Below are 26531 nucleotides of genomic sequence, written 5' to 3' on the forward strand. Positions count from 1 at the left end.
AATTATTTGCCCAATGAGATCAAAGATTAAATTCAACATTGCTATAAGAACACTCTTAATGGTCCCACTAATAAATTTGTGACACTTCATCTAATCACAAACTGATTTAACTGCCCTGTGTCTGAAAATTCTTTCAAAGCTTTCTCAATTTGTTGCCGTCTTCAAGTTGCAATAAAGACTGACTTTTAGGCAGTTTAAATAGAAATTTTTCCAAAGACAACTTTAAAATTTCAATACAATCAATACTCAGTAGCCACTGATATTAACATTGTCGTCATCAGCACAAAACCAAGAATACATATGCCACTGAGACCTACTTTAACTGAAGGGAACTGCACAAGGAAGTTTTATTTCTATTTTTTTAAGCAAATTCAGGGCATATGCCAGCAAACATGCGGATATGGGAAACTTCCAGGATGTTGTCACAAGCCAGTAAACACACACTGTAAATGGAAAAGGCCACTTACTTCCAGTCAGTTCAACCTGACTCCCTTTCCTTAAGGCTCAACTCCTCCTTTTTCTTACTAATCACGTGTAGAATAGGATGAAAATAATGTGAAGACCATCAGATAAAAGGGGGGAAAAGCCCATCAAAAATACACTTTTGTGGAAAAGGCATAGCACTATGTTTGGGAAGGCTTCTCACATCTCATTAGGAGAACAGAGACTGCCATGGATGGTTTATAATTTTAAAGACGAAGAATTAGGATTGTATTTAGTAAGCAATGTCCTGAAGAGGATGTTCCAAAAGATGGAACATATGGTGGCTCTTAGCTTGAGAAAACAGTGATGTCCACCCCTACCAACTTTATAAACTTCACTAAAAACTATCATGGTCATTCTTTCACAAGAGTGACAGAGGGACTGCATGAAGCAAGAGAACAGCGTTGAAACAAAAAAAAAAAAAAAACCCAAACCAACCAGGAACCATACAGTTTATTATCAGGATAATCGAAAAAGACAAGAATACTTGTATGGTGGAAACTAGAAAAATATCCATTGCATTGTAGATGACTTTGTAATTTCCTCCTCCAGGCCCCTATTTATGCCAACCTGACTCACCACATGCCATTTAAAAAAACAGAACACCACCACTACAGGGAACTTCTTCCCATTCTACTCATGAAACTTGTGACGCTTTCTATGGATTTCAAAAGAACAGTTCTTAAATTCATTACAATGATCTCAGGCACTTTTATGCTTCTATAGTAGTGTTTGTTGTGATTTTCCTGGTTATTCTCAGTCTCCCAGAGCCAGATATATGGTAACTCAGGCTGAATGCAAGCAGGGACCTGGAGGAAAAGATCATGATGTCCATTACAAGGTAATGGCCATATTTTGATACTTTCCAACACTTTACAAATACCTTAAAAAACACTTCAAAAAACTTGAAAGACACAGTTTCATAATCAGAGAGGCTGAATTCTCAGCTGCATCATTAACACCACTGTGCTAAACTCAGGTCTTTGCTAGTTTATAATATACCAAACTCAAAGAACATGCAGAAGAGGTTCCAATATCCTCCCCCGCCCCCCCCTCCAAAACACACCTAACAACTTCAGCTTATAGGACAATACAGAAAATGCCAATAGAAAACCTCAGACTGCCAATCCTATCCATAGAAATAAATAATCATTAAGCTTTCCAAAAAAGTGTCTGAATTCAAGACAAATTCTAAGACAGAAGCAGCCATAGGGAAAGAACCACATTGATAATGAAAACACAATTAGTAAAGCTTTTTAAATTTCAACAGGCAAGGAAACGTGTGAGACACTTAGGGATGAGCATTCCAGGAGAAATGGAAAAACTATACAGAGAAAAAATCAAATGCTGCTTTTAAAAGACAAAAATTACCTTGAGAAAACAGGCAAACTTCCAAATTCATGCATAAGGAGCAACAGCCCTCTTTGTTTTTCAAGTCTGACCTACCCATTGCCTAGGGATCACTCAAATTGTATTCAGAGACATGCAATCAAGTTTATATGATAAAGAAATGGGACAAAAATGCCCCAGACCAAAAGTATTATCCAATTTGGGAGAAAGGGAAAGCAGTGGGGCAGGGGGACAACAGGAGATGGGACCCTACCTTTCCTTCCTCTTAGAAACTTGTTATAAAGTCACACATAAAAAGGCCTTACCTGATTTTTGGTAGAATTTTGGGTTCTTTTAGCACTTAACAGAAATCAAGTAGAAAAATTATCTTGGACTCTATTAATATCTGAAAAGCCATAAATAAAATTGGACTGACATAGGAAAAAAAAAGAAATAGGAATTAAATGCCTGATGCTTGGGGTTTGGTTTTGTTTTGTTCGGGGCTTTTTAAAATCAATTTATGCTCCTCCCTGAAAAAAGTTTGCTTGGATTTTTCTTCGAGCCCTCAGATCAAGATATTTGACAAAAGGGGAAACAGGCTTGACTGGAAAAGAGAAATTCCTTATGAGAAATTCCTTACAAGAAACAAATTTGTCTGCTAAAAGCCCTTGTCCTAGCTCTTTTCCTGTGGAATCCAAGAGTTCACTCAAAAAAACCTGTGGAAACACTTGGCATTCATATGTTATAATTAAGTAGAAGAAAAGTTACCTAGCTAGTCTTAGAGAAGGACTTACACAGTTTGTTTCCACATTGCCATGAGGTATTATCTAACGCTTTTGTTTATTTTAAATCTAAATGCCTGTTACAGAAATAAACTGAATCTGCTCCATTGTTTTCACGATGTATGATACTGATGAGCATCATATAACACAGTCTGATTAATTTTAGACAAAGTTTTATTGTGCTAAATATTAATATCTCTAATACAGTCTTCCTAAATATGAAGTGCCTCTAGCACGCAAACCTAAGATACACCAGCGTGCCCATGAAAGCACAGCAGGCATCTGGCTCCAGTTACATGAAGCATTGATGAAGTAATCAGCGCATCTCACTGCACACAAGCAACACAGGTTTGCCAGACCAAGTTCAGCTCAGTAACTCCACCATCCGTCCATACCTCCAGCTTCAAATGCTGCCATAGCTCACAGCAGGATTAAAGCCATACAAAAGCCATGCCCAGCTCCACCTTCCACAGCAGGGCAGAAAATCACCTCCTGTAGTTTTAAACCTCAGTCGATTCCTCTGAATTCAGAGGTGGCTCTGCAAGGCAAACAGTTCAGAAGCTAACTTCAAACTGCCGCATGCTCACAGAGACCTCGTGACCCAGAGAAACAGACACAGTCAGGGCAGAAACTTCCCCCCCTTGACTCTGCTGTTGTAAAATGATGAAGTCAATGCAACAACATATGCACCACTCAGCTGCACAGCTGTATTTTCAGATATTCCCATTCATGCACAATTTGTGTGGTGATTAACTTTCATTTACATCACTTATAGAAAAACTGACAACAAAAATCAATGTATTTATCCCAAGGTACCTCTACAAACTAGACTTGCAGAGGAAGCCAAGTAAGTATTTTTTCATGCGAATTTGGTCTTTTATTTAAGATAAACATTTCCTTGTATGCTAGTTAATGCAGCGGCTTTTATCATAGAATCATAGAATAGTTAGGGTTGGAAAGGACCTCCAGATTATCTAGTTCCAACCCCCCTGCCATGGGCAGGGACACCTCACACTAAACCATCCCACACAAGGCTTCATCCAACCTGGCCTTGAGCACTGCCAGGGATGGAGCGCTCACAACCTCCCTGGGCAACCAATTCCAGTGCCTCACCACCCTAACAGGAAAGAATTTCCTCCTTATATCCAATCCAAACTTCCCCTGTTTAACTTTTAACCCGTTACCCCTTGTCCTGTCACTACAGTCCCTGACGAAGAGTCCCTCCCCAGCATCCCTATAGGCCCCCTTCAGGTACTGAAAGGCTGCTATGAAGTCCCCACGCAGCCTTCTCTTCTCCAGGCTGAACAGCCCCAACTTCCTCAGCCTGTCTTCATATGGGAGGTGCTCCAGTCCCCTGATCATCCTCGTGGCCCTCCTCTGGACTTGTTCCAGCAGTTCCATGTCCTTTTTATGTTGAGGACACCAGAACTGCACACAGTACTCCAGGTGGGGTCTCACGAGAGCAGAGTAGAGGGGCAGGATCACCTCCTTCGACCTGCTGGTCACACTCCTTTTGATGCAGCCCAGGATACGGTTGGCTTTCTGGGCTGCGAGCACACACTGAAGCCGGCTCATGTTCATTTTCTCATCGACCAGCACCCCCAAGTGCTTCTCTGCAGGGCCGCTCTGAATCTCTTCTTTGCCCAGTCTGTAGCTGTGCCTGGGATTGCCCCGACCCAGGTGTAGGACCTTGCACTTGGCGTGGTTGAACTTTATAAGGTTGGCACTGAAAGAGTGAATGAGGGCTTTTTTCCCCACTATTCAAAATCACAAAATATCATGTCAACTACTGAAACAGACTGCTTTGCAGAAATGTCAAGGTAGTGGTTGGACTGATTTAATTTCACACGAAGCCTAAGAAAAGTCTGAAAAAGCCCAGTGATGGTGCTCCATTGCAGACTGAGTGGCACAGCATGTTGCATCATCCAACAGGATACACTAGTGAGAGAGATCTGATGTGTTAATAATGTAACCATTGCACTGGCAAAAAACAAATATGACGCTTACATGTATTTTTATAGAGGAATGATTTGTTCTTGATTGCTCAGACACCTGATAAATGTTTTTGCATATTATGCCTCACACACATCCCAACACAAACGTAAATGTGATGACAGACACACTCTTTGGAGATACAACCTCTGTGATACAAAGTCTGTTCTGAACTAGAGCAACAGCTACAAGAAATACATACATGCCCTGGCCTAGCAAAGGCAAAAACCCAAGAAGTTTTCTGTATTTGGCATGTATTCCCTGGCGTTTGAGAACAGAGAAGCAGTAGATACTTTCTGAGTAGGCCAACAATGTCTGGATAATGCTGAAGGAGGAATTTCAGAGAGTGGAACATGGATATTAATCTTCTTGTGCAAACACTTGGCATATGTCCATCACTTTCCAGCTCCTTACACTTTAAGCTCACAAGAACACACCACGTACTACATTAAGAGGCAAATTCCTGGGTATATGTAGGTAAAAAGTTTATATTTCCAGCTAAAAACACTGATGTGTTCAAAGTGTTAGTTCTGGTTAGAATACAAAAACAGAATAGAGAGGTAAGAACTAAACTGTTTCTATATATTCCAATGGGAAAACAAAACAGTGTCCTGCCCACAAGTAGGATAGAGTCATTCAGGTGACTGTACTGAAAGTAAAATTTAGCAACTTCTCCCACCTATTCAGTAATTTCAGATAACAAATTAATGAAGAATTAGCTTGTGACTACACAGAAGTTTTTTGAGTCTATTTTGCAAGACAGTTATATGAAAGTAAATTCCTTTAAAAGCAAACTAAAGAACACAACATCACAAGACCTGTATTTTTTACCTGAAACAAAGTCAGTATTTTCAAATTCTCTTTTGTTCTGGCTTAGGCAAGTAAAGATGACAATAGCATTTGGTTTTATGATAATATACTTTCAGTTTTGCACAAAGGGAGGCGTCTAATAAATCACCAGAAAAACCCTTCAACAATTAAAATTTAAAAGCTTGTTTTAGAAAGAGAAGTGCAATTTTATGTAGCAGCTTTCAGAAATAAAAGACAGTTGAAAAAAAAAAGCCTTTGTTCTGAAACATTTATGTCTCAGATTAATTTTTAAAGTCTTCAATAAATCTTCAACATTGTTCAGATATAAAAGATAAACATGAAATGTGGCAAAAGTCGACAAGTTAATTTATTGCAGCCTGTAATCAACAATCTGGGCTGATCTTCACAAAAGATAAACTAGAAAACAGATGCTCATTCTGTGGAGGAGATAAAAGCAAATGGGAAGCTCTGAAGGTGTTCCAGAAATGCAAATGTATACATCATTTGTGCTAAAGGCAACACCAACATTCTCCCTTAAACGAAGAAATATATCAACATGTAAGAACAAGGAAGCATTTTTCTGTCAGCAGAAAGCACAGAAAACATTTCCCGAATGAGTAAGCGATCAAACTAGAAACAAAATGGCAACAAGAATTACACAGTACATAAAGTATTCTTTTCAATGTGCTGGTACACCACAACATATACAGGTTGTAAACCAAAGGATATACAAACAGTGAGCAACACTGTAACTTGTCTGATTTTCTATGGACTGGTTATCTACAAGCCCAATACTACTACACCATACTCATATTCCGAAACCTCCATTTAGGTTCCACGCTTTTCCCTCAAGTTTCCCAAGCTGCTTCTACATTACATTCAGCTCATTCACTTTCTTTATTGCCATGCCCGTCAACACCCTTTTCTTTCCTCTCCTTTGTCATCCCATGCAACTCTCATGCCAGCCAAGCACCAAGCAGCACAGTGTGGCTGGTCCGGAGTGATGAGCTTTCTCAGCCATTAGTAAATATTTAAGGACTGATATTGAAGGCCAAATCAAAAAAATGCTTAAGCTCAGGTCACAGCCTTTTCTTGAGGAGCCCAGTGAAGGGAACACCAATTTGGGTGTCTTTAGATTTTCACAAAATACATACACATTTGGAGCTTTTAAGACCTCTACCTAATCCATCAAATCAGTCAACAAGCTTCAAAAGTTAATGCGGGAACTGAAAAGTACACTGTGTGATCAGTTGTCCCTTCAGGTAATCAAAGAAAAATGCTGCTCCTTTACTCGACAGATTTTGCTTACAGAAGTCAGGTGATTTAAAAAGAAGAGAGAAAAGGGAATGAAGTGTAATTTCCATGTAGACAGCAGATGCATTTACATTCGGAACACTGAAATTAACAGTGTTCTGAATGTAAATGCATCTGCTGTCTACATGGAAATTACACCTGCTACTATGGGCTGTGTTAACACCAGCTCTCTTGGCCACATTACTTGTCATATACCTGAGGTTACAAATTCATGTTCATTCCGATATTTTAGTACTGCAGATTAACTGTTTCAAATGCTAATCTCAGTAGACAGTTTCCATGACCAACCAAACTAGTACTTGCTCACTCCAGAAAGTTTTTACAGAACTCTGCTTGAAATATATTTTCAGTACATCCCAAATCTATTTAGCTTTAACATTAACTAGGCACAATCATGGGGCTTTGTTTCTTTAGTTTTTCATGAAACTATACAACATATTCATTAAAAACACCCATTCTTCAAAACTCTGACAGATCCATAGTTCATAGAGTCATGTCGGGTAAGTCACTTACTTCCCCTATGCAATCCAAGTACATTATTACATTTCAACTACCACTGCCTAAAATAAGTATGTAAATCTATACTCCCATTTCAGATTTGATAACCAGAGCACTTATAAATTGGCATTAGGACCCTGAATTCAAACATTTTATGGCTATGACAAGACTCCACTGCACAGTAAGTATGCTACTGGGCAATAAATGCCATTCCCCAATTCATTTTCGAACAATTTAAGATCTTAATAATCAAAAAGAATGTTATCCAGTTTCTGAGGAAAGATGCACAGATGAGTGATAAGACAAAGTAATGTGTCTTCAGAGAAAAAGAATGAAGCGTAACTCATTGTTCTTGTTATGAAAGGGTAAAAAGCGCAATGCACCTCTGCCAGGTCAAAGCTGTACATATTTCAGGAATGTTTACTGTACTCTTCCTAAAATGTAGGAGAAAATGAGAACAAAACCTAATTATTAACACAGGGCAGCTATAATAGGGGTCACGAAACTACATTTTGGTGTGTACGGAAATGCCTTTCCCCGGAGGGATAAAGTTCCTTATAGCCCACTTCTGCTGTATCCAAACACAATTCTGGCTTTGCTAGACAGATCCACTTTTTCATCACTTACATTTCATAGCAAAAGTGTGCCCTGGAGCTATGATTCTAAAGGCAAACAATAACTCATTTCATAGCTCTTGCTTAAGTGTGGAGAGTGAATTCTTATTTATTTCCCAAAATCAGACAGAAGTGGGACATACGAATATGTTTGTCAAGTAAAACCTGGGAAAGGTCCAAGAACACTTGAAGGTGCCAACAAGACTTGGCAGGGCAAAAACCTCTTTAACTTTTTCTGCACAGATAACAGGACAACTGTTGTCATGTTGAGGAAAGTACCTCACCTTCTTGCTGAGCTCATTTCTGCTCTCACATTCCCAGGCATGAACTGCAGTAAAAGAAAAAAATAAAACCCACAGCTTCTTTTTCGTAGGGATTCATCAAGATAGTTGTATCTTTTTGCAGTATGATGAGTGCCTAATTACAATGATTCAAATCTCTTGTCACCTTCAGGCTAGACTACAGATAGCAATGGTTTTTAGCCAGACCTGATAGTGAAAATGAACTTGACACAGCACGCAATGGTTTGTTAAGCATGATATAATATTAAAAACATGACTCCCCCTTTTAATCTAGCCAGGAGGAGGAAGAAATCACATGATTTTGAGTTCAAAGTTGCTAAATCCCTTCTCCAGCAGGGGAACATGCTTGTCTGATTACATTTTCAGGTTGAATGCTTTTGTCACTCTACCACCTTTCTCCACATTCAGTCCTGTTTTGAGCCCTGTTGGCTTCAGAAAGTTCTTTCTCCTCCTAATTTTGCTGTAATTTCTCAGAAATTCCTTCAGCTTACTACTCATTTTTCTTCTTGCAAAAAGGTTATATGCAGGCTGGGCCCTCTAGTGCATCTTGATGATAATGCACTGTATTTCCCAGTCCTTTTGGCATTGTTTTCCTCTACCAAGAAACTTCTCAAAAAGCATTTACTTTGTCCATGCGCCTTTCGCAAATAAACCCTATTTGCGTTTGTATAACCTCCAAAGAAGCAGGAGTTGACTGAGTGATAGTCACTCCAGTTGTACTGCTGCTCGTTGTCAATACTGAAATTCAAGCATTCAGCCCCATGAATGGCACCTTCTGCTAACCTGGTGCAAAATTAGCAGGAAAAGCCCAGCAGGAAACTCGAGAGATAAGGACAGAGAAGCAGCTTCCTCACCAGGGGCAGAAGTTCAGGAATGAAACCTGCTTAATAACTTTAAATACAGGTCCTTTACGAGGACAGTGATCTGCACTGTCCCTTGAGATCAAAAGACTACAATGAGGTACATACACACACACACACAAGGCCTAGGTGGGAAACTGAAAACAACTTGAGATCCTTGAAATATGTTCATCTTCTGCTTAAGCCAGAGAACAAACCCCTGAGGCTGTAATTCTCTCAGTTCCTCTGCTGCATGTCCTATCCAATCCAATCTAAACCTTCAGCATTTAGAAAACCATCTTGATAGTCCTGTATCACAAATTTTTTGATTCCTCAGTTTCTATTTCACAGTCATTAACATAATTATTCATCTGATCTCAAACCATTTGCTCATCTTTCACTTTTAGTTTCTAAGGTTAAAAAAGACCTTGCTAACAGGCAAAACTGGAGATGGTTAAAATGCTTTAAATAAAAAGCTGCAATTATATTTAAACAGATATTTTTATGTCACTTAAAAAATTTAGGGTTCTAAAGTAGTAAGTGTCATGTTTTTAAAATGTACATAGCCAAAATGCATACTGACCAAGCGTGCAATAGTCCAGAGGAAAAACCATACCAAACCATAACAAAGAAGCTGGCCATGGTACAATTAATAAGAACAATATTAGAATTATCTGCATTAATTCTCCACCCAGCATGTATAGCTTCATTATGTATGACCTCTAAATTGAAAATCATCAAAGATCAACAAACGTAGATATGAGTGTCCTCTATATGAATGACTGCTCTTTACACTCTGATGAATCTTTCCAGCCACAATCATTAACAAAAAAAAGGGAGTCTGATTGAACAGCAAGCTTCGGGTATAGGCAAAGTTACACGTTCTGTTACAACTTCCCAGGTTACTGCAAATTCAGTGCAGCTCTTGGCTGCATCAGATACAGTCTACGTTTCAAAAGAAATTGTTTAAAGACAGATTTTTAACTTTTTAGGTTTTTTAAAAAGCGCCTGTCAGCAAAGGCCGTCCCAGTTTTGAATCAGAAAATGTCATTATAGCACCCTGCAACTACCATAGAACACAAAAAAATAGCACACAAGTGACCAAGTTTTCTAAAAGAGGTCTGGAGTTACCTGATGAAACCACAACAAGGCAAAAGCACTCTTAAAGATGGCTTAACTTTCACCTCAAGATACATTTAAACTCTCAAAACCTTCAAAAAGTGTTCATTACCATTCCAGCCGTACATTTGATTTGCAATCAACAGGTGTGACAGAACATGAACAAGCATTTGAAAACCAAGAACAGGCTTATGTTAAACTGTTGTGGACCAGTTTAACGTTAGGATGAAACCTGTCCTGACTGATTTTAAAATAAGACAGTTAAATTCGTACCACTGACATTAAGCATAACAGAACAATATTTATGGTTTCTCTGAGAATTCTGGTAGTAAACCCTTGGATGTGGTCAAAGAAATTATAAATCTGCATTTGTTATCTGGAAAACAAAACAATTACAGTAATTTTCTGCTATTACAAGTAATTGTCTTTAATTACTTCAATAAATTACTTCATTGTTTGAAAAGACAGGATGTCAGTGTGAATAGCATTGGTTCAGCTTACCCAAATTACCAACAACCATTATAACAGTGCATGTTCTCTCTATTCTCTTCCCCAAAAAACAGGATCTGAGCTCTCACAGAAGCTTGATTTTATACCTCAATATCACACAAAACCAAAAAATTGAGTCATCAGAAAGACAATTTCAAAAATTCCAAGTAGCATGTTCAGGTCTGAGTTTGTTCTTTGCATTTGTATATCTTTTAATTATCAGTCATTTCACAGCTTGACCCATTCTTTTTGCCAATACATTTCACATTTGACTCCAATTTACATCAAAGATAAGTGTTAATATAACGGAATTATAAATTATATATTATATGGAAATATAAAGGGCACTGTGCAAACAACCTAAGTTTGCTGGCAGGACCTGTGACCCTATGGGGAACCCATACTGGAGCAGTCTGTGCCTGAAGGACTGCACCCCAGGGGAAGAACCCATGCTGGAGTAATTTGTGAAGAAATGTAGCTTGTGGGAAGGATTCATATTGGAGACATTTGTGGAGGACTGTCTCCTGTGGGAAGGAGCCCACACTGGAGCAGAGGAAGAGTGTGAGGAGTCCTCGTGAGGAGGAAGGAGAAGCAGAAACAGCTATGGGATGAACTGACCACTACGCCCATTCCCCATCACCCTGGGGGGAAGTAGGTAGAGAATTCAGGACTAAAGTTAAGCCCAGGAAGAAGGGAGAGGTGGGGAAAATGTGTTTTAACATTTAGTTTTTATTTTCTCATTATCCTACTGTGACTTGATGGATAATAAATTAAACCAGATTTCCCCAAATCGAGTCTTTTTCCTGTGATGGTATCTGGTGAGTGATCTCTCTCTCTCCTTACCTCAACCCATAAGCCTTTTGTTGCGTTTCCTGTCCCCTGTCCACTTGAGAAGCAGAATGACAGAGCAGCTTTGGTGGACACCAGGTGTCCAGCCAGGATCAACCCACTACAGCTTCATCCAGGATTTGTCACTTAAGGACATTGTTTAGAAACACATTAATTCTAAGCAACTTGGAAAAACCTTGCCTCAAATTAGAGCTGTAACTGACCAGTCTAGTTAGCTTCAACAGTTGGCTCTTTCCATTTCTTTCACGTGAAAGGAAGCAGCATTATTTTCACCACTTTCATTATTATTTTACTTGTAAGCAGAAGGCCGAAAGCATAATCTCCACACTAATCCATGAAAAAGATGACAATTATTATATATATGTGAGAAAAAGATGCAGAATTTTCATTCTTCTGCTTCCTTGCCCCATTCAGCAAATACTGCATGATTTCCTTTCATGATGACAACGTTTCTTTGAAGCCAGCAAAGATGTTTTTGAAAAAGGAAGTTAGAAATAAGTGTAGAATAACTAACTTGCATGGCTTCAATTACAAAATGACATTTACTGCAGCTCACCCATGACTATGGAGTTTTAAAACTCACAGCATGCCATCTTCTGAAAACCCAGCAGCAGCAGCACCTTCCCAGGTATGCCACTCCTGTAGCTTTATGCAGCGCCTGCATGTTCATGTCCTTGAATTCAGAGTGACTGATCACCTCAACACAGCATGTATTTTAAGAGAACACTGATGCTGAAGTTAGCATTTATCTGCTGCCATTATAGGCAGCATAGTTTAATAGCCTACTTTTTAAGGAACATTCAACCACCTGCACAATGTGCATAATCTCAAGATTACCGCAGTGCAGTTCAGTCACACTAGAATTGAACGTGTTGCGTAGTGTTGACAGTCAAAGTCAGAAAACAAGCATGACAGCAGTGCAGTTAACTTATTAAGTCATGCACTGAATAGGGATACAACTTGATATATGGCAAAGCATAGTCAGAAAAAGCCACTTGGGAGGGTTCTAAAATCATATATTAAAAATTCTGCACACAAAAGAAAGCAACACAAAAAACCTTTTAGCAAAAGAAGAAAAATGATAAAGTTAAATATTATCATTGACAGATGCCAAGTCTAGCTAAGTCTTTAAGGAATCTAAATATTTAATTTGCCTTTTAATGAAATGTAAAGTAATCAAGTTATTCTAAAGTCAAATAGTTCCCTGAGGAGTAACGTCTGCTTACTACCTAATACTTAAACGAAACTGCCACAAATGCCACTGTTGCATTATCTGCCTGAATTTTGTATTTTAACGCAAGAATGACACTGTGTTATAAGTTTTGCAGTACCAGTCTTACCCTGAATTCCACATAAAGAGACCTTTGCAGCCAGCTGAAACAGTAATCAATTTCACAGCCCTTCTAATAGATAAGGGACTTTGCCAGCATCATTCAATAAACATTCTGAGCTTTCACATAGACTCTGTCACAAGCTGCACTTCATTTACAGAAATTACATCATTAAGAATTTTGTTTCTATTTCAATGTATTAATTACATTTAACAGGGAACTCTTTCAATATCTAAAAATTATTCATATCTAAAAAACATGCCTGCTTCCTCACATGTAATGACATGGACAGTCACAGGAGGTACCTATTCATCATTCTGCATTGTATGACAGCCGCATCTTGTGCCCCGTAAGATCACAGATCCTCCTGGAAACTATGTCAAGGCATACGGATGACAGGGAAGTGATAGGGATAGCCAACATGGCTTTGCAAAGGGCAAATTAATAAATGGTTAAAAGGGTGGTGTCATAGTCAGGGGTTTGGGTGTCTTGAACACAGGACCAAACTTTGTAGGCCAGGTCTACTGGGGGCTGGTGGAGCTTGCCTGATAAGAGAGGGGAAGAGCAGTTTTGGTAGGAGGCTTGCCAGACTGGTCAAGGAGGCTTTAAACTAGATGTGTTGGGGGAGGGGGGCATCATTCCATCCCAACACACCCAGTCAGTTGCCAACACCTATAATAAATGCTCAGAGCAATGCAGATATATTCCAGCTGCTCCAGCCAACGAGACGGCTTCATTTGGAGCTCGTCTCAGATGCCTCTATACAAACGCCCGTAGCATGGGGAACAAACAAGAGGAATTAGAGATGTGTGCACGTCTACGGGGGTATGATATAATAGGCATCACAGAAACATGGTGGGATGGCTCCTATGACTGGAGTGTTGGAATGGAAGGTTACAGGCTCTTTAGAAAAGACTGGCCCGGCAGGCAGGGAGGGGGAGTTGCCCTTTATGTTAGGGATAGGCTGGAGAGTATGGAACTCTGTCTGGGGATAGGTGAGTAGTTTACAGAGAGTCTGTGGGTCAGGGTTAAAGGGAAAACAGCCATGGGAGACATTACTGTGGGGATTTGTTACAGGCCGCCTGATCAAGGAGAACCTGTGGATGAAGCACTCTACAGACAGATAGGAAAAACCTCACACTCGCAGGCCCTTGTTCTCATGGGGGACTTCAACCACCCTGACATCTGTTGGAACGATGGCACTGCACGGCACAAGCAATCCAGGAGGTTCCTCGATTGCGTGGAAGACAACTTCATTCTGCAAGTAATAGAGGAGCCGACAAGGAGAGGTGCCATGCTTGACCTTGTGCTCACCAACAGGGAAGGGCTTGTTGAGAATGTGGTGCTCCAGGGCAGCCTTGGATGCAGCAATCACGAGATGGTCGAATTTGAGATCCCTAGGACAGTGAGAAGAGCGTGCAGCAAGCTCACTGCCCTGGACTTCAAAAGAACAGACTTTGGCCTCTTCAGGAACCTGCTTAGTAAGGTTCCATGGGATATAGCCCTGGAGGGCAGGGGGGCCCAAGACTGTTGGTTGATATTCAAGGATCACCTGCTACAAGCTCAGAAGTGCTGCATCCCAACTGGAAGGAAGTGTGGCAGGAGGGCCAGGAGACCTCCTTGGATGGATAAGGAGCTGCTGAGGAAAATTCAAAGGAAAAAAGAGGCTTATAAAAAGTGGAAGCAAGGACAGGCGGCCTGGGTAGAGTACAGGGATGTTGTTCGGGAAGCTAGGGACCAGGTTAGGAAGGCTAAGGCCCGGTTAGAATTAAACTTGGCCAGGGATGTTAAGGATAATAGGAAGGGATTCTACAGGTACATAGAAAACAAAAAATAGTCTAGGGACAACATAGGCCCCCTGAGAAAGCTCTCGGGAGAACTGGCTACACAGGATTTGGAGAAGGCTGAGGTTCTGAATGACTTCTTTGCCTCGGTCTTCACTGGTAAAGGCTGTGACTACACCATCCAGGTCTTAGAAGGTAGACGCAGGGACTATGAGAATGAAGACCTTGGCCCACTGTAGGAGAGGATCTGGTTCGAGACCATCTTAAAAATCTGAATGTGCACAAGTCCATGGGACCTGATGGAATCCATCCGCGGGTCCTGAAGGAGCTGGCGAATGAAGTTGCTGAGCCACTGGCCATCATATTTGAAAAATCATGGCAGTCAGGTGAAGTTCCTGACGACTGGAAAAAGGGAAATATAACCCCCATTTTCAAGAAGGGGAAAATGGAAGACCCGGGGAATTACAGACCAGTCAGTCTCACCTCTGTGCCTGGTAAAATCTTGCAGCACATTCTCCTGGAAGGCATGCTAAGGCACATGAAAAACAACAAGGTGCTTGGTGACAGCCAGCATGGCTTCACTAAGCGGAAATCCTGCCTGACCAATTTGGTAGCTTTCTATGATGGGGCTACAGAACTGATGGACAAGGGTAAAGCAGTTGATGTCATCTACCTGGACTTGTGCAAAGCGTTTAACACTGTCCCACACAACATCCTTCTCTCTAAATTGGAGAGATATCAATTTGATGGATGGACCACTCGGTGGATGGCCGCACACAAAGAGTTGTGGTCAACGGCTTGATGTCCGGCTGGAGACCAGTAAAGAGTGGTGTCCCTCAGGGATCGGTGTTGGGACTGGTCTTGTTTAACATCTTCATCGCTGACATGGACAGTGGGATTGAGTGCGCCCTCAGCAAGTTTGCCGATGACACAGTTCTGGATTTCCGAAGGGCCAACTTTGGCCTCTTCAGTCAACTGCTAAGGGAAGTCTCATGGGAAAGTGTACTAGGCGGTAAAGGGGCTCAAGATAGTTGGTTAGCATTCAAGGACCGCTTCTTCCAAGCTCAGGATCGGAGCGTCCCAATGAGTAGGAAGTCAAGTAAGGGATCTAGGAGACCGGCGTGGTTAAACAAGGAGCTGCTGGGCAAACTCAAGTGGAAAAGGAGAATCTATGGATTATGTAAGGAGGGGCTGGCCGCTTGGGAGGAATATAGGACAGTTGTTAGAGGATGTAGGGAGGCAATTAGGACAGCTAAGGCCTCCTTGGAACTCAATCTTGCTAGTCGGGTTAAAGACAATAGAAAGGGCTTCTTCAAATACATAGCAAATAAAACTAACACAAGAGGCAATACAGGCCCACTGCTGAACGAAGTGGGTGCCCTGGAGACAGAGGATATAAAGAAGGCAGAGGTGCTGAATGCCTTCTTTGCCTCTGTCTTTACTCCTGCAGACTCTCCCCGAGGGCCCCGGATTTCTATAGCCCCAGAAGGAGTCAGGACAATGGAGGAGTTTGCTTTGGTAGATGAGGATTGGGTTAGGGATCAGCTATGCAAACTGGACATCTGTAAATCGATGGGTCCAGATGGAATGCACCCACGGGTGCTGAGGGAGCTGGCGGAGGTCATTGCTAGGCCACTTTCCATCATCTTTGGTAAGTCGTGGGAAACGGGCGAGGTGCCTGAGGATTGGCGGGTGGCAAAGGTCACACCAATCTATAAGAAGGGCAAGAAGGAGGACCCGGGTAATTATAGACCGGTCAGCCTTACCTCCATCCCTGGAAAGATGATGGAACAACTTATTCTTGACTCCATCACTAGGCATATCAAGGATGAGGGGGTCATTAAGAACAGCCAACATGGTTTTATGAGGGGGAAGTCATGTATGACCAACCTTATAGCCTTCTATGAGGAAGTGACTAGGTGGAGGGATGATGGTAGAGCGGTAGATGTAGTTTTTCTTGATTTCAGTAAGGCATTTGATACTGTCTCCCACAGCATCCTCATAGATAAGCTAAAGAAGTGTGGGCTTGACGATCAAGTAGTGAGGTGGATCGAGAACTGGTTGAAAGGAAGAAGGCAGAGAGTTGTGGTCAATGGCGCAGAATCTAGCTGGAGGTCTGTGACTAGTGGAGTTCCTCAGGGGTCGGTGCTGGGACCGGTGCTGTTTAATATTTTCATCAATGACCTGGATGAGGAAACTGAGTGCACCCTCAGCAAGTTTGCTGATGACACAAAACTGGGAGGAGTGGCTGACACACCAGAGGACTGTGCTGCCATTCAGCGAGACCTGGACAGGCTGGAGAGTTGGGCGGGGAGAAACTTGATGAAATTTAACAAGGGCAAGTGTAGAGTCTTGCATCTGGGGAAGAACAACCCCATGTACCAGTACAGGTTGGGGGGTGACCTGCTGGAAAGTAGTGAAGGGGAAAGGGACCTGGGGGTCCTGGTGGATAGGAGGATGACCATGAGCCAGCAATGTGCTCTTGCGGCCAAGAAGGCAAATGGCATCTTAGGGTGCATTAGAAAGGGAGTGGTTAGTAGGTCAAGAGAGGTTCTCCTCCCCCTCTACTCAGCCTTGGTGAGGCCGCATCTGGAATATTGCATCCAGTTCTGGGCCCCTCTTTTCAAGAAGGACAGGGAATTGCTTGAAGGAGTCCAGCGCAGAGCCACAAAGATGATTAGGGGAGTGGAACATCTCCCTTATGAGGAGAGGCTGAGGGAGCTGGGTCTCTTTAGCTTGGAGAAGAGGAGACTGAGGGGTGACCTCATCAATGTTTACAAATATGTAAAGGGTAGGTGTCAGGATGATGGAGCTAGGCTTTTTTCAGTGATATCCAGTGATAGGACAAGGGGCAATGGGTGTAAACTGGAACATAGGAAGTTCCACGTTAACATCAGGAAGAACTTCTTTACTGTAAGAGTGACAGAGCACTGGAACAGGTTGCCCAGGGGGGTTGTGGAGTCTCCTACACTAGAGATATTCAAGGCTCGCCTGGACAAGTTCCTGTGTGATGTACTGTAGGTTACCCTGATCTTGCAGGGGGGTTGGACTAGATGATCTTTTTAGGCCCCTTCCAACCCTTGGGATTCTGTGATTCTGTGATTCTGTGTGTGGTCCAGTTGATATGCTGGAGGAAAGGGATGCCATCCAGAGGGACCTTGACATGCTTGATGCCAACCTTATGAAGTTCAACCATGACAAGTGCAAGGTCCTACACCTGGGTCGGAGCAATCCCAGGCACAGCTACAGATTGGGCAAAGAAGAGATTCAGAGCGGCCCTGCAGAGAAGCACTTGGGGGTGCTGTCGATGAGAAAATGAACGTGAGCTGGCAGTGTGCGCTCGCAGCCCAGAAAGCCAACTGTATCCTGGGCTGCCTCAAAAGGAGCGTGACCAGCAGGTCAAAGGAGGTGATCCTGCCCCTCTACTCTGCTCTTGTGAGACCTCACCTGGAGTATTGTGTGCAGTTCTGGTGTCCTCAACATAAAAAGGACATGGAACTGTTGCAACAAGTCCAGAGGAGGGCCACAAGGATGATCAGGGGACTGGAGCATCTCTTGTATGAAGATAGGCTGAGGAAGTTGGGTCTGTTCAGCCTGGAGAACAGAAGGCTGTGTGGAGACCTCATAGCAGCGTTCCAGTACCTGAAGGGGCCTATAGGGATGCTGGGGAGGGACTCTTCAATAGGGACTGTAGTGACAGGACAAGGGGTAATGGGTTAAAACTTCAACAGGGGAAGTTTAGATTGGATATAAGGAGGAAATTCTTTCCTGTTAGGGTGGGGAGGCACTGGAATTGGTTGCCCAGGGAGGCTGTGAGTGCTCCATCCCTGGCAGTGTTCAAGGCCAGGTTGGATGAAGCCTTGTGTGGGATGGTTTAGTGTGAGGTGTCCCTGCCCATGGCAGGGGGGTTGGAACTAGATGATCTCCAGGGCCTTTCCAACCCTAACTATTCTATGATTCTGTGATTCTATGAAATTGTGCCTGGTGAATCTAGTGGCCTTCTACAATAGAATGACTGCAGTAGTAGACACTGGAAGAACAACTGATGTTATCTGCCTTGACTTCTCTGAAGACCTTGACACAGTCCTACAGAACATGTTTGCCTCTGAATTGTAAAGATAAGGACTTGATCAATGGCCATATCCAAAAAGCTGCATGGGCAACAGCTCACTGGAGCTCCAAATGGAGATCAGTAACAAATGGTATCCTGCAAGTGTCTGTTCTGGGACCAGTACTGCTTAGTAATTTTATTAATGACATAGTGGGATTGAATGTACCCTCAGCATGCCTGTGGATGACACCAAGCTGAGTGGTGCTGTTGATACTTCTAAGGGACATGATGCCATCCAGAGGGACCTTGGCAGCCTTGAGAAGCAGGCCAGTGTCAACATCATGAGGTTCAACAGGGCAAAGTGCGGGGTCCTGCACCTGGGTTGGAACAATCACCAGAAGCAGTACAGACTGAAGGATGAATGTATTGAGAGCAGCCCTGCAGAGAAGGACTTGGGAATGCTGGCAGATGAAAAATCAGGTATAAGTCTGCAATGTGTGCTTGCAGTCCAGAAGCCAACCATTTCCTGGGCTGCATAAAAAGAATGATGAAAAAGAAGGCCAACGGAGGGGATTCTCCTCTTCTACTCCACTCTTGTGAGACTGTACCAGCAGTACAAGAAAGGTGTGGACCTGTTACAATGGGTCCAGAGAAGAACCACAAAAAAGACTGAAGCGATGGAGCAGCTATCTTATTAAGAAAGGCTGAGAGAGCTGAGGTTTTATACTGGAGAAGAGAAGGCCCTGTGGAGACCCTATTGCAGCCTTTTAATACTTCAAGGGAGATTATAAGGAGACTTTTTACATGAGGGTGTCTAGTACAAAGGGCAACGGTTCTAAGCTGAAAGACGGCAGATTTAGATTAGATATAAGGAAGAAATTTCTTATTATGAGGGGGAATTCCACCATGAGTGGAACAGGCTGCTCAGAGAAGCTGTGGCTGCCTGGCAGTGTTCAAGGCCAGTTGGACACAGCTTAGAGCAACCTGCTCTAGTGGAAGGTGTAGGTAACTCATTGCAACTCACTGCATTACATTCACTGCATCTGGCCATGTTATCGGCATTAAAGCTGGCAAAACAATGGATTTGGAATAATCTACTTAAATACACAGCCCAGGTTAGATAGAGTACAAATAGCTTTGTACCACAGCACATCAAGCTTTACATTTTCTTCTGTTTTTCTTTATACTACTATTTAAAGAACAGACACTTAATGTAACAATTATCAAAGAAGTGTAATTACAGATTTTTTTAATGACAATAAAATTGGAAATACAGCCATGTAGTAAGACTGATTTTGACATCCATATAGGCTTATTCTTTCAACATATATTTCTTACGCACTTTATAAGCTTTCTGTTTCTCAAGCAAGACAGGCTCAATATTTGCAAAACCAAAGTGCCCTCCAGAACTGTGAAATATTCTTTAAGGGTGCGTTTCTTAAGAGTTTGGTCATTTCTGTCCAAAAATTACACATTTTTTTTATTTTTTTTTTTTTTTTAAATAATGATGTCATTACCCCGATGTGAATACTCTTGTCTTCCAAGAGATGCATTCAAACAAATAATTATCTCTCAGACTTTATCTAATGACAACTGCATCTACAAGGTAGCATCTCACTCCACTTGCCTGAAGTTTCGGTACAACTGCCTGAGACCAACTATGATGGAAAAACAGCCTATCAACAGTCAGTAGGCCGCAGCTCCCATTAAAAGGTATGTGGTAATTCAGAGTCCAAAAGCGGCCTTGAGCCGGCAAACTGATGTCCACCAGTACTACAATGGAGTTGCCAGCAGGGGCAGCAAGTGCTGCACCAGGGCTGTGATACTGCACTAGCTTTCATTACAGAAATCAGTGAGATTAATTTGGCAAGACCTGAGTCTAGCACTGCAGTTAAACTAATGATACAGTTAATGAATTTTCACTTATTTGTGTTCCACATGGCTATATTTGCACAAATGGGTTAATATCTGCATGATAATACATGTACACCTATACTCATAGATCTGATATCCACATAGAATCATAGAACAGTTAGGGCTGGAAAGGACCTTAAGATCATCTAGTTCCAACCCCCCATGACGAAAAACAAGACCATTTATTAAGTTGCATTTATTATGCATCTTAAACCATCTGAAGTACACTGTTAGTTTGAATTCTCTCTGCAGTTTTGAAGTCTTTAAATCACATTTGCCCCACAATCTCATTTGTCAGGCAAGTTACAATGGTCCAGTTTCACAAGCAACTGGCTCACTAATATTGAAACTCTAAGCGTGTATCAAGTATCACACCATCAACATCTTCCTCGACACTACTCTGTCTACACCAGCCAAAAGTGCAAACAGGAAAAAAGTCAGCTACAGGTGGAAAAGAACCCTACTATTTTTCTAAAAACTGTAGTTCTTAATTTCCCAACAGTAACACATCACTTGCCCTTGTTCTGCCACATACCAAGATACTTAATTGTATGGCAAGAAATATATCCATGCTAGAGATTTTCTAAATCTGCTAGAAATACTCTTCTGCTCTTTCCCCAGCATCTGGTAAGCTGGGGACTCACTTCTGAAGTAGCTTTGCTATCAGACATGGCATATATAGGCTATAAAAACATAAAGGTTTAAACGGCACTTTTTTGACTTAAGTTCACTAACGGGTTTGCCAAATTAACTAGTGCAGAATTGTGCAAATGTATCTTTAAATCCCATTTTTTTTATTTGCATATTGCCTCTTAAGAGTGTATTTGTCTTCTCGTTTGGTGTTTTATATATTTACAAAGATAATCTAAGGTTTTGGTTTATTAAGAGAAAAACTGCATAAAGTGAGAAGAACTTTCTTGGTAACTTTGGGATCTCATAACTTGCAAATTAGCAATGAAAGCACTGAGATAAGTCTTTGGAAGTATATTTGAAGTTTTAATGAAAGAGTCAGATTACAAAAAGCCATAGTGGGAATTTTATATAAGGAAGCTTTAAAGTTAGTTGCAATGTATTAAAAAACAACATTCAAATAAATTATTTTTCACTGCAGTATGCCAAGTTTTTGGAGATAGAATTAAAATTGGGCTTTCATTTTAGACCAACTAAAGCATAACATTAGACTATAATACTGCATATACTAGTGAGATCCAAATGCCCACGGTGTTGCAAGAGAACATTCTCCCTCAGGCATTTGAAATTTAATGCTTCTTTAATATTCTCTGTTGGATATTGTTAGAATGGAATTTCAAATATTTCCTGCAATTTGAGTTAAAGATTACTGAATAATGCTGAGCAGCAAAAAATTTTTGAAGCATACATCTAAAGCTGGCATAGTAGCTTAATGTCCTGTTGTTTCTTGCTTTAGCAAAATTAATTTCTACAGTCTTCAACCATGAATTCAAGCACCACCTGGAGATACAAACCCATAATTTAACTGTGGTGTATTTCTAGCTCCCTTGACTAATACACTGAGGCTAGACCCTGTTTGTCAGAGAGCCATAAAAGGAAAAGGCCATTTCATTGCAATACTTTATAGTCTTCTAAGTCAGACAGTGGGCAACTTGAAAAGCAGTATCTTGCCCATTGTTGTAAATAAATGGGACTACCTGTCATGAAATAGATGTACATGGTTTTGCCCATATTAAAAATTATATATTCTACTGTATAGTCAAGAGTAACAGCTTTTCAATAGGACTCAAAGTACCCAATTAGGATCCAACCTTTTCACCATTCATGTGTTAGTACATTACCATGTTTACTCAATACAGGTAAGGGTAGACTGCAAATTAAACCTAACAAAAAGGCATAGCTATATCATTCTAGAAACAAACAAGAAAAATACTAACTCTAATCCTGATTCCCTTTTGTTTGTTACTTCCTGGAGAAGCCTCTTTCATCCAAAGAGGCAGCTACTTTCTTTTCTATCATTTGTGTCCATAAAAAAAAAAAAAAAAGCGGTCACACTCCTGATTTTGTTTCATGACACAGTTCCCTTATCATTCATACTGGGCACATACAGGCACACTCCTTGGCTCTCTCCTACGGCTCAGAACACTGCTTCAGACAATAAGACTACGATGATGAGTTCAAATGAAGTAATACCTCAACACCATCCCAGCTGGATAAGGCAACTCTGCCTCCATGACATGCCCAGAAGTTTTAAACATTGGATTTCTTACAGCATGAGACCAAGAATCATTCTCATGGGTTCCGACACAACTCTTGTCAACATTCTGCACTGAAAGACCAACAAAAATACACATTGCATGCTCTGGAGCTGCAGGAAACTCAAAGTTATGTAGCACTGGTATGGCAAACAGACTCAGCTGGAATCATGGGCCTACACTTCCATTAAAAGAAGGTGACAATTTAGGTTTACAGTGTGCAACTGACTAAATACAAGCATGTGGAGAAATTGAGTACTTGTGTCTACATGAGCAGAATAAATAAATACAATTTCTTCTTTCTTTCCTCAAGGATCAGTAAAAACACTGAATATGGACAGTACTATAAGAAACACAAAAGCCATCCATAGTCTCTCTACTGCTGCATAAATATCAATTGGGATAAGGTTTCCAAAAGTAGGCCAGACACCAAAATAAATCTGTGAAGCAGCAGTCAAGCCTCCACACAAGAAACAAACTGTTTAGTTGGCTCTTAAGCTTATTACTGATAAATCCATGTTCTAAAAGTTATGTTTCACATATGAGTAATGTCATTAAGATAAAAAATTAATGGTATTTTCCTTCTGCAAAGAGCTATTTTTTAAACAATTAACTTTAAAAAGTCAGCATTGTAAGACATCATTCTCCCTCCCCGGGTATTTCTAGCGATATTTTCTTTAAAACACCATTGAATAACTGGGGGTGGGTGGGGAGGGAGAAAAACTCATTCTGGATAATGACACCTCAATAATTTTGTAGAATTGTTACACAGGTTATCTGTTCTTTAGAAGATCAACCTGCCTATTCTAACTGGGTTTAGAACACATCAACACTTACATGTTGTTTTATAAAACAAGAAGAAACTGAATGAAGAAGCTATTGCATAATACCAAGATAATTTCAGATGTTCATAAAAAGCAGTTTCATTGCTCATATGCTCACAGCTTATGCATTAACATGCTAGTTTTACTGAGCAGGAACATATTAAAACAGGTTAGTACAACATTCATTCAAAAGGAGCAATGTGATGTATATGCCTTGGAAACTCACCATATCAATACAACAATTTCATCACACTCCAAAAAATCCAATTAACCAAGGAAATGTACCATTTCTTGTGATCAATGTGGCATTCTTTTTACATGTATCTCTAACCTGACATTCTTCTTGTTGCATTTCAATTAGGAAGTCCTATTTTCCAAGGCAATTGCTTTATTACTTTTATATAGAAAGAAATATATACTCATATATACTTTTATATGGAAAGAAATCTCATTAGACACACTTTAATGAAAGTGTTTCAAATAGTTAACTAATTGGAAACCCACTTAGCTAACAGGCAGACAGCAAATAGAGAAAAGAACCTTCTGCTGTACTCATGCCATTCTCCTATTTTCAAAGGATGCTTTTACTCCTCCCGCTTCTCCATTTCCCATCTCACAGTGGTTAGCAAAAGCCTCTAACATCTCAGCTCACCTACCATGGGAAGAAGTACCTAATTCACTTAGAAGTTACAAATCACAACCAACCTCCTCCACACACTGCAATTAGCGAGTAGAAAGTTCATACACACTGTCACAAAGTGTCTGTTCAATCAAGAAACGTGCGTGTTAAGGTAAAAGAGAATCCAGCAAGACTTTCTCATGCACCAGCAACACAGTTTTTCTGTTTTTTTTTTTTTTTTGATTCAGAGATCAACTGAATTTACAGCCAACATACCAAAGGCTTTGTGTGCATATGTGTACATCTTGGTTGGTTTGGTTTGATTTTTAACAGGGATTCTCTAAACCCTGTACTTTAAGAACAGTGAGAAGAAAATCCTCCCAAAATAGTTCATGGATGGTGGACGATGTTAAATCTTTGCCTACAACAGGGCTGCTATTACCAAGCCACTGCGCTATACCACAATCCCTAGTCAGTGATGGAGCCCTGCAATACCTGAACTGCACTCCAGGCACTGGAGGCATGTGAACGCGAGACCAACCATCTCAGATCTAACTACACACAGACAGCAATGGAGGCCTTAATTGTTAGTGTCCTCTGTCAAACATACAGTAGCTGTTTGTATGATTAACTTAATTAGAAATAATAAATAAAAAAGAACTTTCTGGTCACAATGTTTATTAAGATTTGACTCATTAAGAATTCATAAAGATTGTTAATACACATTGCAGGATATCATTTGTGTCTCTTCATGGTAGGCACTTGAGGACAGAATGTTTTATGGCATCCTATCTAACTATTAAAAATATACTAAAGGATGTATAAATCAATTAATGAATGATTAATTACCTCTAATTATGTAAAAATATTTCAATTATTAAGAAGTAAAAATGAAACCATAGCATAAAATGAAACTAGTTCTATAGAAGGTAAAATTTCTCTTTAAGAAAGTTTTCTGAACCACAGCAAAAAAACCCAATCAAAAGAAAAGAACAGGGTTATAAGCAGAATTTCTAGCTATGCCAGTTTGACCATACCATTTAATGTCTATGCAGTATCACATAACTCTGAAGTTTAGAAATTAACAGTGAAAAATTAGCTTTGGACATTAGCATTATGAATACAAAAAATAACATATAAAAACATAAATTCCTAATGAAAATGTGTCTATTTTAATTTTCTAAACTAAGATTTTAATTGTTCTTGCTTATATCTGTCTTTATCTTTTTCAAAGTCTATTAAAGATTTCTCACATACTTTAAGAAATAGCTTTTGATCCTCTTAATCCCATTTCAGTATTTTTTTGTAATGCTTTCTTTCATTTCTGAAAAATCCCTTATTATTCTTCCCCTGGATCATAACCCAGAAGATGCTCCAAAACCATTCCAATTCTACTATTATTTCTAGGACTGAAACTGGCCTTTATAGTTTATTTTTTTACATAGAATCATAAAATGGTTTGGGTTGGAAGGGACCTTAAAAGATCACCTAGTTCCAACCCCACATAGTCTTAAGCATTTTAAACATATTTATCACATAGACTTAGCTACAAAAGACACATTTTTGTACTAAAAATTGTAAGTAAATGCATAAAAGAAAAACTGCATTATATGTGGACACAATAAAAACATAACTTTACAAATTATTAAAAATTATGTGTAAAAACTTACCTAAAAAAGTTCATCTGTTTCTGTAGGTGGAAATGAAGAAAACCAAAATTCTATCCAAAATACAGTTAAAGGACACAGCAGCTGTTAAGAGAAAATAATTTACTTTAAAATCTATTTAAAAAAAAAGAGAAAGAAAATTCTGTCATCCTACCCTTCAAAACTACTAGTTGTCTTGAAAAATAATACTTAATCCCCCCAAAATGGAAACTAAATTATCTAGACTATTAAGTATTGTTTAATGACACGACTTCCAAGTAATTCAATAGCTTTTTAGAGCAAAAGCTGTAAAGTGTAATTCAAGATTAAACTGAGAGCTTAATCCATGTGTACATTAAATTTCTGTTACTTCTTTTGCACATAATATGTTTTATTTATGCAACTTTGTCTTAAAGCACTACACAAAAGAAACATACTAATGAAACATGGGGGAAGCACTAAAGAATATTAAAAAATTACATCTTATAATTACCTTATGATCTCAAAAAAAATAATATTGTCAATCGAAAGCACAAATGTGGCAAGAAAATTATGAGACAGTAACAAACTGGAGGAAATCTGACAACAAAGTTGACAGGAAAACCAGCATTACATTTGGAATGAAAATATCCAAAACTTTGAAAAGGTGCTAAGACTAGTAAGTCAGGAAAAAAAAAAATAATAATCAAATATACCACACTTCTTGAAGATAAAGAG

At 40.2% G+C, this 26531-nt stretch overlaps 1 protein-coding gene across 1 annotated transcript in view; it reads right to left on the reverse strand.

Annotated features, from left to right (window-relative positions):
- The window catches only part of WDPCP (WD repeat containing planar cell polarity effector), a 163384-nt gene that overhangs the window by 134598 nt on the left and 2255 nt on the right, over window positions 1-26531 (reverse strand). Inside the window, exon 2 of the mRNA XM_065682223.1 lies at window positions 25839-25919. The gene's annotated coding sequence lies outside the window, so the exon portion shown is untranslated. The remainder of the gene's footprint in view (window positions 1-25838; window positions 25920-26531) is intronic.

Source organism: Lathamus discolor, chromosome 5 (assembly GCF_037157495.1).
Source record: "Lathamus discolor isolate bLatDis1 chromosome 5, bLatDis1.hap1, whole genome shotgun sequence".
In the NCBI taxonomy this organism is placed as follows: domain Eukaryota; kingdom Metazoa; phylum Chordata; class Aves; order Psittaciformes; family Psittacidae; genus Lathamus; species Lathamus discolor.